A 13,629-nucleotide genomic window follows, 5' to 3' on the forward strand; every position below is an offset into this window, starting at 1 on the left:
GTGCTCCACCACCTACACCACTGTTAGAAACACCACCGTCTCTTGAAGGGTTATCAGCAAAAATACCATAGTTTCTAGTGTGATGGACAGCTCCATGATCATTACAGGAACACCGCAAATTGATCAACACTCACATGGTTAAACAGACATTTTCTCTAAAATAGCTACCAGTAGGATAACATGATTGTTAGAATGGGTTAAAACATTATCATTTCTCACCAGCACACCTTAAAAGAATCACATGGTAAAAAAAAGCTAAGGCAATCAACATCTTACACATTACTTATACACACACACATACACACACACACACACACATAGATCAGAGGGTCTGATGTGATAAAGATACACACCACCACTTACCTGGATATAAGAAATGTCCCCCATTAATGACCACTGTTAAGTGCTTCATGATCTTGAAGAAACCTGACAAAATAATATGATGATATATGTGTAAACGGATATGACTTGCTGTAACCAGAACACTTGCAGAGAACTTTGGTCACTTCCACTATTAGGAGAACGTCAACTCTACCTCAATGCTTGCAGTACTCCAAGGTCAAGGCCATTGTGGTTAGGTAAGACAATATTTCTTTAGAGGACACCTGCAAAATTCCCATGGTTACTACCAAGGTTGGGAACATCATGATAAATATCTGGATATGGCAATCCCCCAACACTCACAGGGTTAAACAACTTACCTTTTCTAAAATACAAAAAGTAAAAACTCAACATTTCCAGAATCGGTAAGGACTATCAATTCCAACCTGAATATTTGCAAAGAAATCATGATAACAACTCTTAGACACACCATAATCACTTACGATTTGGAGATCGGATGGCTTGTGCCATGGTAGGGCCACAGCCTCCCTTACCTGCATACCAGCAAAGTCCCTGCCCCCATGCATGACCTATGCTAAGTTCACCATGAGGTCTTGACTGGAACCTGGAAAACACATCATGAAATTTGTGTTAATGGAAGCAACTTTTTCTGCCATGATACCTGCAAATAACATTGTTCACTTCATCATTATGGAACAAAGGAACTCTAGCTGGGTACTTGACATTAAAAATAAGCACCAATGTCAGAAAACAACCAGTGTTTGGACACTTCTCAATATCATATAGATAGTACTATGGAGGGAAATATAACAGAAATACTTACATATATGTAATCCCTCAACACTCACAGTGTTCAACATAGACTTCCCTGGAATAAAAAAGTGAAAACTCATGTTTTCTAGAGTTGGGCAAACCATCATTTCTTTCCTAAACACGTGCCAAAAAAATCATGGTAACAGGAAGTGTGAGGACACACAATCACTTACCCACGTGTGTGAAAATCTAATGGTCCGTGCTGGGGACACAGGCCCACATCATCACTTACCTCGCACCACCAATGTCCTCCATCAACTACCATGGAGAGACTCACCATGACATCCTGAAATGTATCGAGAACACACTGTGGAAAATGTTCCTGTTTACATCTCATTTAAACCATACACCCGCAAAATTCCCTGGCCATTTGTATTGTTTTGGGATCCATCAACACTACCTGGGTACTTGCAGAGCTCCAAGCTTGAAGCTAGAAAGAGACTGGTTCCTCTTGGAAGGGATCCCTACAAAAAAGCCAGGGTCAATAATGCCGTGATAGACAACAGGACACATTACTGGGTATCGGCATATCCTTCCATCACCACTGGTTTTGAAAACACAGTAGCTCCAAACAAGGACACAACTCTCATTCTTACCAGTATTAGAGAAACACGTTAATTTCTTAACAGAATACATGCCCAAACAATGTAAATATAGAATCATCAACATATTAATGCACAGGTATCTAAAAATTCGAATGTCTCTAGTAAGCTAATGTCGCATTATCGTATACCTGTGTACTAGGAAAGATCTTAAGAGGATATCTGCGGATAAACACAGTAACACAAGTGTTAGGGACGCCATTCTCATTTACCTAGACATTGAAGATTAGATCAGTCTGTATGGTAAGACCCACGGTAGCACTCACCTGGTTACTAGTAAGGATCTGTTACCAACCACGGTGAGGTTCACTGTGTTCTCCTGACAAGAACCTGAAAACGCACAAGCAACGATGTGTTTGAAATGCAAATTATTCCATGGGGAAACCTAAACAACCTTTTCACTCTCATTTCCATGGAACACATCAATTCTACCTAGCGACTTCCATTACTCAGGGCAACACCGTTGTCAGGAGACGCCATCATTCTTGACTGGACACCTGCCAGATTCTGTGGTTACAACCGGGTGTGAGCTCCATAACGATCACCTGTACAAGTGTAATCCCCTAATGCTAACAGGGTTCTACATTATCTCTAAATATAAAAGTGAAAATTCACTGTTTTTATTACTGGTAAGGGCGACATCATCTCTTACTTCAACACCTGCAAAAACATAATGGTGACAAGAAATTGTTATCATCACTTACCTAGCTATGTGGAGATGAGATGACCTGTCCTGTGCTTTAGGACCCCAGCCTCCCCTATCTGTGTCCTGCCATAAAGCTCCCCGCTAATGCCCATGGCTGGGTTCATCGTGATGTCTTGACAGGAAGCTGAAAAACACACTGTGGCAAATGTGTTTGGTACGAGTTCATTCTAACAGACAGCTGCGAACTCTCCTGGTCCTTTGTGTTACCTCAGGACCCATCAACGAGGCCTGAATATACTTGCGAAACTCCAAGGTCAGCCCCAAGTAAAAGCAATCTTCCTCGCCTGAAGGAGTACCTGCAGAAATCCTGTGGTTGGTGACACAGTGATAGACAATACGATAAAGGACCTGGGAATGTAAAAGTTCCCCGATCAGTCCGAAACCATCTCTAAACAGTCATAAATTCTCAGTCATACTAATTGTTAGGGACAACTTAATTGCTTAACTGCATACAGGCCTCTCACCAGGTTACTGTTAGAGCCTGAACAATATCATTCATCACACAGATTTCTGAAAGTAATGTCTCCTGGAGTTAATGTCACAGCATCTGAGACCTGGTTACTAGGAGAACCTTAATAGTTTATCTGCAGAAAGATGGTAATACAAATGTGAGAGACATCATTCTCACTTGCCTTGATCATCTGAGGATGAGATGCTCTTACCCATAGGTAAAACTCTCTTTAGCACTTAACTGGTTCCTGACAAAATTTTGCTAATAACCATTATTCTGTTCGGAGTGACTGCTTGACAGGATCCTAAAAAAGAGGGACAGCGAATGTGTATAAGGCAACAACTCATCCTGGCAGGGTATCTATAGGTAATTTTGGTCCATTCTCTCACTATGGGAACCATCAACGTCACCTGGATCATGGCAGAACTTCAAGGTCAACATGGATATAGGAGATATCATCACCTCTTGACTGGCCACCTGGAAAAATCTTATGTTATGTAATAACTGTGGTGTGGAACCTAGATGACTAACCTGCACTCGGTCTCAGTCACTACTGATGTTAGACACACATTATATATATAAACTCGGTGGGGGTGTTAAGTAATCTTTTTTTAAAGGAAGCTCTAAGCTCAGTGCTTAGAACTCTTGAACTTACAACCCGAGATCAAGAGTCACGTGCTCCACCGACTGAACTTTAACCCTGTAAGAGCTAATGCTTACTAGCATTGTTTGAGATATGATTTTTTACCTGAATACCTACTCAAAAAAACCCAAAACAAAACCACGGGTACACTAATGTTAGTGATGCTATCAAACTTACCTGGAAATCTCCACATCAGAAGGTCTGTGGGGATGTTTGGGGCATATCATCACTTACCGCAACACGAGCAACGTCGCTGATAAAAACCATTATGAAGGTCATCATGATCGCTTGACAGGAATCTGAAAACCACACTGTGACAAGTGTGTCTACAAACACATATTTCCCACCAGGACACCTGCAAATACCCTCCTCTCTGCCTGGATACCTGCAGTACTCCAAGTTCTGCACCACTGTTAAAAATACCATCATCTCCTACTGCTGACAAGTAACACACCATTGCTACCGTGACACAGAAGTTTGTAACCGTTATATGGATACCCATAAATCACTCAAAACTTCCAGGGTTAAACACATTTTCTCTGAAATAAAGAAAGGTACATGGTTACTGGTATTGACAAGGATACTATGGTCTCTAAACTTAAATACCTAAACAAACGGACGGCAAGTGAGAAAAATATGGCAACCAAAAGTTTAGGCAAGTGAATCTTACTTACTTCTCTGTATATGAAAGTCAGATGGCCTGTGCTGTGGTTTAGGCCCACTTCATCACTGACCTTGACACCAGCAATGTCCCATGTTATCTACCAATAATGGGCTTATCATGTTCTGACATGAGCCTGAAAACCATTTTGTGGAGAATAAATCCTTCTTCCGCTACACCTGCAATTTCTCTTGGTTACTTGTGGAAGGAGCGCTCAGGTAAAAGCTGAGGACATACCCTTCTCTCTTGATGGATACCTGCAAAAATTCCAGGGTCAATAATGCTATGATAGATTACGGGACAGAATACCTGGATCTTTCTGTCACTCCAACTGTTAAATACATAGTATCTCTAAACAAGAATACAGAAAATCACATTCTTACTAGTGTTACTAGGGGCACATTAATTTCTTAACAGAATACATCCCAAAATAACATAAATGTAAGAGTCTCAAACATTAATTATATAGATGCCTGGAAATAAAAATGTCTCTAATAAGATGTCATATCATCTCATACCTGTATACTAACAGAGACCGTAACAGGATATCTGCAAACAAACTCAGTAACACCAACGTTAGCGACACCACCCTCACCTACTTTCCTATTGGAGAGCAGAGGGTCTGGATAGTGGTAGAACCCACGTCATCACTTACCAGGTTAAGAGCAAGGTTCAATTAACGAATATTGTTAGGTTCACTGGGTTTTCTTGACAAGAGCCTGAAGAAACACATAGGAAAAATGTGTTTACGCAAATTGTTCTACCAGAACTCCTGCTAATAATCCTTTTCATTTCCATTATCATGGAGCACGTCAACTCTACTTTGATACTTGTATTAATTCAGGTCAACACCTTTGTCAGAAGAGACAACCATGTTTTAACTGGACTCCTGCAAAAATACTGTGGTTACTGCTGGCACGGGAACTTCTTGACAATCACAGATACAATCAAATGTCAGCACTCACAGAGTTAAACATGTTATCTCTAAAATATAAAAAGTGTAAAGTCAAGGCCACTAGAGTTGGTAAGGACTCTACCATTTCTTACCTGAATACCAGCAACAAAATCATAGTAACAAGAAGTGTCAGGGACACAATCACTTACCTACATAGTAGGATCAGAAAGAGTGCGCTGTGGTTTAGGCCCACATTATCCCTTACCTCAATATCCCTATATGCCTCATTAAATGTGAGAGGGGAGCCTATTAATCATGAGGTCTTCACATAAGCCTGAAAAACACAGTGTGGAAAATGTGTTCAGTACATGCTTTGTTCTACCTGGTCTGGTCTACTGCAGTTTCCACTGGTCAAGGGCATCCCTTTGAGGCTCATCACCACCATGTGGATACTTTTAGCAGTCCAAGACTAAACCCTGGTTAAGAGAGACCTTCCCCTCTTAAAGAGATACCTGTAAAAATTCCATGTTTAATATTGTGAAGATGGACAATATGATAAAAGGATAGGCAGATATCCAGATATTCTATCAGTAGGTGTGTACGAAACACAACCTCTGAACAGGAATACAGTAAAATATTGTGCTTACTCATATTGTTAGGGACGAATTAATCTTACTACATACAAGCCAGAAATACAGGTAATATAAGACTACTTAAGTCATCATTAATTACATACGTATCTGAAAAATATGAAGGTCTAATGAGTTAATGCACTGTCATCTCATACCTGTACAACAGCAGAAACTTTAGCATGATACCTACAGAAAAAACATGCTAACTGTGTTTGGGACACCATCCTCACTTACCTAAGACATCTGAAGAATAGGTGATCTCAAGTATGGTGTAACATCCACAATATCACATACCAGGTTATGAGCAGGGTCCCATTAATGGGACTGTAACAGGACTAACTACCATAACCTGAAAAAACAAAATTGACAAGTATGTTTAACACAAAAGTTGTTTTGCTCTTCCACAGGAGGCCTACATGCCTCCACTGGGGCTGCTGCTACATCTCTAGTGATCCCTGAGAAGTTTCGGCACATTCTGTGAGTATTCAACATCGATATCGATGGGCGACAGAAAAGAGCCTTTGCCATCACTGCAATTAAGGGTGCGGGGTGAAGATATGCTCACATGGTGTTGAGGAAAGCAGACATCGATCTCCCCAAGAGGACAGGAGAGCTCCCTGAGGATGAGGGGGAATGTGCGATCACCATTATGCAGCATCTATGCCAATGTAAGACCCCAGACTGCCTTCAGACAGATGAAAGGACATGAAGGATGGAAAATATAACCAGGTCCTGGCCAATGGTCTGGACAACAAACTTTGTGAAGACCTGGAGTGACTGAAGAAGATTCAGGCCCCCCGAGGGCTGTGCCACTTCTGGGGACTTTGCGTCCAAGGCCAGTGCACCAAGACCACAGGCTGCCACGGCCACACTGTGGGGGTGTCCAAGAAGAAATAAATCTGTAGGCCTGTCTGTTAATAGCTTATACACCTAAAAAAAAGAAAAAGTTTTTCACCTGGGGGAAAAAAGAATACATATAATTAACACTGGTTATTTCCATCATTAGAAAACCTATCAACACTACTTGGTTCTTGGCATAACTAGAACTTCAAGGTCAACTCCATTGTTAGAGAAGGCATCATCTCCTGAGTACGTGTAAAAAATTTCACTCTCAACACTGTGATGTGGAACAGGAGGATGACTTACCTGGACACCTGCATATCCCTCGGTCACCATCTAAACTTTAAATAACTACTAGCATGGTTACTAGCCTACTCTGTCATTTCTTACCTGAATACCTGTAAAAACAAAAACAAAAACATAGTCATAAAGAAGCTGGGAAATCCATCCACACTTACCCACCTATCAGATGGTTAGATTGTTTCTAGGGAGCTTGAGGCCCACATCATCACTTACCTGAATGAAAGCAAAGTCCTATTATTGATCATTATGGGGTTCACCAGGATTTCTTGACAGGAACTTGAATAACATACAGTGACAAATGGGTCTATAGGATACCCTCTCTACCAGGTCATGGAAATAATCTTGTGCACTTACATCATTGTAGGATCCATCAACTCTACATGGGATCTTTCAGTACTCCACGGTCTATGCCATTGCCATCATGTTTTGATTACCTACAAAAACACCACGGTAACTTGTGGGGTCTGCAACCATTTATTCCATGAATACCCATGAATCGCTGAATATTCACATGGTTTTATGTAAATTTCCTCTAAAACACAAAAAACTTGGATAATAGGTTTGCTAGAATTAGTAAAACGCTATCATTTCTGCCTGAATGCCTTAAAAAAAAAAACCCACATGGTAAAACAAATTCAAGTAATCAACAAAATTTAATGGCAAAAGACTCATGAAGATCAGAGGGTCTGATGTAGTGAAAGTACACCTCATCAGATATCTGGATACCAGAAACGTACCCCCTTTACCGACCATCATCAGATTCATTGAAGTCTTTTGACAGGAACCTGAAAAACACATGATCTACGTGTAAAAGGACACAACTTGTTCTACCAAGACACCTGTAAATAACCTTGGTCAGTTTATCATTCTGAGACATATCAACTACACCTAAACACTTGTAGTACTCCAAGGTCAAAATCATCACCAGATAAGACAATATTTCTCCATGGGACACCTCCAAAATCGTTGGTTATTGCTGCGGTTGAGGATACAATGTTAATTACCTCGATATGGCAATCCCTCATTACTCACAAGGTTAAACAAAAATCTTTCCTAAAATGTAAAAAGTAAAACTCATGGTTTCTATAATTAGTAAGGACTATCAATTCCTACCTGAACACCTGCAAAGAAATCATGGTAACAACTCTTAGGGACACTGTCAACACTTACCTAACTATCTGGAGATCAGATGGCCTGTGCTGTGATTTAGGGCCACAGCCTCACTTACCCGGAAACATACCAGCAATGTCTGCCATTACCATCAATGCTAGGTGCACAGTGATGTCTTTTTCAGGTTGCTGTCCAGACATGATGAGATCTATGTTAAAGGAAACAACTTTTTTCTAGCAAGGTATCTGCAAATAAGCTGGCCGCTCCATCATTATGGGACACACCAGTTCTACCTGGGTATTTTCAGTAATCAAAGATCAACACTGATGTCAGATAAAATCAGCCTTACTTCACTGGACACCGACAGAAAACCCATGGGTAGTACTATGATGGAAAACAGCGTGATAAACAGCTGGATATGTGCTATCCTTAGACACTCAGAGGGCCAGACAAACTTTTTCTAAGATAAAAAGTGAATGTATCTAATGAGTTAATGTCACATCATCTCGCATATGTAAACTAGCGAAGAGCTTAACAGGAAACTTACAAAGAAAGTATGGTACACTGTGTTAGAGACACCATCCTCACCCACCCGGATAGCTGAAACTCAGATTTCCATACTGAGATAAGACCCACTTCACCACGTGTCTGGTTACCAGCAAGCTCCCCCTGACAATCACTGTCTACTTCACTGTGATGTCATGACTGCACAGAACCTTGAGAAACGCGCTCGGCAAATGTGTTGTTGCAGGATACAACTTGTCTAGCCGCAGAAAGAAATAGTACATTTGTAAATAATCTTGGTCACTTCCATCATTAGGGGAAGCATAAAAGGACATGTATTTTGGCATAACTTTAAGGTCAACACCATTGTTAGATGCACTAACTTGTAGAAATCTCATGGTCAATGCTTGATGTATGGCAGCAGTAAAAGTTACCTAGACCTGCATAGCCCTTTATCACTACTAACATTAAATACATACTGTATCTAAATTTAAAAAAATAAAAAAGGCATATACTTACTAGCATTGGTTGGGACAGTATCATTTCTTAACTGGAAACCTGCAATGGAAACATTGTGACAGAAGTTAGGAACACCACCTACACTTACCTAAATATCTGAAAATCAATTTGTAGGGAGCAGAAGGCCCATATCATCACTTACCTAAATATAAGCAAAGTCCCAGCAATGATCACTTTGAAATTTACCATGACCTCTCAATGGTAATTTAAACAACTCTGTGAAAAACGTGTCTAGAGACCCTCCTTTGAGACTAGAAATACTATTTGCAGTGTTCGTTGCCATTACTGCAGGACCCATCAGATCTTTCTGGATTGTTGCAACACTTCAAGGTCCATGCCAAACAGATACCCCTTCATCTCTTCCCTGCTCACCTGTGAAAACACCAATATTACGACCGTATCACACCACTCCGTGATTATGGGTATTCATGGCATAATTTGCCCAATACTCACATGACTAAACATACATTTTCTCTGAAATAGAAACACAATAGCATGGTTACTACAACTGGTAAAATTCACTATCATTTCTTACCTGATCATCTGAAAAAAAACATGGCAAACAAGTTTAGTCGATCAATAACACTTACCTAGGTACGTGAAGATCAGATGATTTGAAATGGTGAAGGTGAACATCATCACTTACGTGGGCAACAGAAATGTCCACAGAGAATGACTAGTGTTAGGTTCATCATCATCTCTTGACAGGAACCTAAAAAACACATTATGATATATGTGTAAAAAGGACACAGCTCACTCTAACACAACACTTATGAATAAGCTTGGTCATTCCCATCATTACGAAAGCATCAACCCTGCCTGAATATCTGTAGCTCTCCAAGGTCAAGACCATTGTCAGGTAATACAGCTTTTACAGGACACCTACAAAATTTCCATGATAAGTACTGTGGTTGAGATATGACCAAAACCTGATATGTGTAATCCCTCATCACTCAGAGTTAAACAAGAGTTTTCTCTAAAGGCTGAAAACTCATGGTTTCAAGAATTAGTTAGGAATCTATCATTTCTTACCTGAATATTTGCAAAGAAGTCATGGTAATAGCAAGTAGCAAGTGTTAGGGATACCATCATGACTTACCAAGCTATCTGAAGATCAGATGGTCTGTATTGTGACTTAGGCCCACATCATCACTTACTATGACATCAGCAATGTCCCATGGTAACTGCCATTGATGGGCTCACTGTGATGTATTGACAGGAGTCTGAAAAAAAAACAAACTGCTATAGAAAATATTTTTGGTGCCTATCTTATTCTACCTCTATACCTGCAAATTCCCTTGGTCACTGTATCATTTCAGGAACCATCAGCACCACCTAGATATTTATAGATCTCTAAGGTAATCCTTGAAGAGAAACCTTCCTCTTTTCACGGTATACCTGTGATAATTTCATAGTCAATGAAGTAGTGAAGGACAATATGATTAATTACCTGGATATCTGCAAATCCGTCTATCACCACTATGTTAAGTACACATTATCTCTAAACAAGAATACCAAAAAAAAAAAAATCTTATTCCTATCAATATTATAAGGGACAAATTAAACTCTTAAAGAAATACATACCAAAAGCAAAGTAAATTCAAGAGACTTGAAATGATAAATTTGTAGATATCTGAATATGGAAAAGTCTTTAGGGGCGCCTAGCTGACTCAGTTGGTGGAGCATGACTCTCAATCTCGGGGTTGTAAGTTCGAGCCCCATGTTGGGTGCAGAGATTATTTAAAAATAAAGTCTTTTAAAAAGGGGGCACCTAGGTAGCTCAGTTTTAAGCAGCTGCCTTTGGCTTGGGTCATGATCCTGGGGTCCTGGGATCAAGCTCCATGTCAGCTTCCCTGCTCAGCAGGGAGTCTGTTTCTCCCCCTCCCTCTGCCCCTCCCCACTGCTCATGCACACATCCTCTCTCTCTCATATAAATAAAATATTTTTTTAAAAATCTTCCAATAAATAGGGGCACCTGGGTGGCTCAGTGGGTTAAAGCCTCTGCCTTAGGCTCAGGTCATGATCTCAGAGTTCTGGGATCAAGCCCCGCATCAGGCTCTCTGCTCAGCAGGGAGCCTGCTTCCTCCTCTCTCTCTGCCTGCCTCTCTGCCTACTTGTGATCTCTCTATCAAATAAAATAAATAAAATCTTCAAAAAAAAAATCTTCCAATAAAGAAAGAAAGAAAGGTTTGGGCCACCTCGGTGGCTCAGTTGGTTAAGCATCAGTTGATTTCGTCTCAGGTCATGATCTTGGGGTCATGGGACTGAGCCCCGAGTCTGGCTCTAAACCCCTCAGGCCCTGTGTTTGAGATTTTCCCTCTCCCTCTACCCCTCCCCCCATTCATAATCTCTTTCTAAAACAAAAAAAATCTAAAGAAATAGAAGGTCTTTAATTAGTCAATATCACATCATCTCATACCTACATATTAGTAAAAATCTTAACCTGATACCCATAAAAATTAAAAAAAAAACCACATTAACACAAATGTTAAGGACATCATCCTCACTTAACCTAGATACTCAAGTTCAGATGGTCTTTATTGTAGTAGGATTCACTTTAACACTTACCTGGTTGCCAGCAAGGCTGTGTTAAAAACCATTTTAAGCTCACCTTGTTTTCTTAACAGGAACCTGAAGAAACACATACAAATGAGTTTAAGATACAATTTGTTCTACCAAGACACCTGCACCCATCCTTGTTCATGTCCATTATTATGGAACACCTCAGCTCCACCAGCATATTCGCACCAATTCAAGGTCAACAGCATTGTCAGCAGAGACTAATATGACTTGACCGGATACCTGGAAAAACCCTGTGGGTCCAGATGAGATCAACTCCTCAATATGTATATGATTAAACACAGATTTTCTCTACAATGTACAAAGTATAAACTCATGGTTATTAGAATTGGTAAGGACTCTATCATTTCTTACCTGAATATCGGCAACAAAATCATGGTAATGAGAAGTGTTAAGGACCCCACCATCACTTACCTAAGTATGTGAGGATCAGATGGTCTGTTTGTGGTTTTGTCCCACATCTCTTACCTCACTATGTGCTATGTGTCTCCTTCACTACTCACAGTCATAGTATTAATAGGAACCTGAAAAACAAGCTGTGGAAAGTGTTCAGTACACATCTTATTCTACCTAGACACCCACAGAATTCCCTTGGCCCGTTGTATCATTTTATAACTCATCAAGGTCACCTGAATTACTGAAGAACTCTGAGGTTAAACCCTCATATGAGATACCTTCCTTTCTTGAAGCGGTAGCTGCAAAAAATTCCGTGGTTACTTGCCTATCTGTCACCACTCTGAGTATAAAAAACACATTATCTCTAAACAAGAAGATAGTTAAGACTCATGCTTGCTAGTATTGTTCAGGACAAATCAAATTCCTAACTGTAAAGATGCCCCCAAACAAGGTTTTAGAAGAGTCTTGGGAATGTTAATTACCTAGATGTCTGAAAATAACCAAAAGTCTCTAATGAGTGTATGGCCCGTCACATCCTACCTCTATTAGCAAAGACCTTAATAGGATACCTGCAAAAAAACACAACACATGTGTTGGGGACGCATTCCTTATCTAGATACTGAAGATCGCACAGTCTGCACTGTAGTAAGAACCACTTTATCACTTACCTGGTTACTAGCGCTGTTGAATAATGACCATTGCTAGATTCACTGTGATTTCTTGACTCGAACCCGAAAAACACATGCAGTGGCTATGTTTAAGAACACAACTAGTGGGGTGCCTGGGTGGCTCAGTCGGTTGGGTGTCTGACTCTTAATTTTGCTCAGATCATGATCTCAGGTTTGTGGGATCAGGCCCCACATCAGGCTCCGCACTCGGTGTGGAATCTGCTTGAGATTCTCTCTCTCCTTTTGCCCTTCCACCCCTTCTCTCTCTCTCAAGGTAAATATATCTTAAAACACACACACACACACACACACACACACACACACACACACACAACTTGTTTGGGGTGCCTGGGTGGGTCAGCCAGTTAAACATCCAACTCTTGATCCCAGCTTAGGACTTGTTCTCAGGGTGGTGAGTTCGAGCCCCGTGTTGGGCTTCACGCTGCCCCCCACCAAGAAAAAGAATACAACTTGTTCTACCATGACTTCTACAAATAATCTTAGCTACCTTCATTATCAGGGAAGTTTCAACACTACCTCGATCTTGGCAGAACTTCAAAGCTGACACTGTTAGAGATGCTATCATTTGTTTACCAAGTGCTTGTAGAAATCTCCTAGTCAGTAGTGTTTGGCAGTAGTAGTAGGCAGTCTAGTAGGATAACCCGAATACCTCTTTATCCCTCAGTCTCTTCTATATATAAACATACATTACATCTAAACTCTAAAATACTAAAGGCTAATGCTTACTAGCATCAGCAGGTACAATATCATTTCTTACCTGAATACCTGCCCCCCACCCCCCAAAAAAAGAAAGAAAGAAAGGGTAGCACAAATGTTAGGGACATCATCCTCACTGACCTCAATATCTGAATATCACCTGATCTTCAAGGGGCTAAAGGCCCATATCAGTACTTACTGAGATACATGCAAAGTCTCTGTTAATGACATGGATCAGGTTCACTAT

The 13,629-nt window shown here is 40.5% G+C and overlaps 1 pseudogene; it reads left to right on the forward strand.

The window, feature by feature from the left end:
• Nucleotides 1-4,115: 4,115 nt before the first annotated feature.
• LOC111157105 lies at nucleotides 4,116-6,642 on the forward strand (annotated as a pseudogene).
• The last annotated feature ends 6,987 nt before the right edge of the window (nucleotides 6,643-13,629 follow it).

The sequence above is a fragment of the Enhydra lutris genome, unplaced genomic scaffold, assembly GCF_002288905.1.
Source record: "Enhydra lutris kenyoni isolate GAN:26980312 unplaced genomic scaffold, ASM228890v2 scaffoldscaffold52, whole genome shotgun sequence".
NCBI lineage: Eukaryota > Metazoa > Chordata > Mammalia > Carnivora > Mustelidae > Enhydra > Enhydra lutris.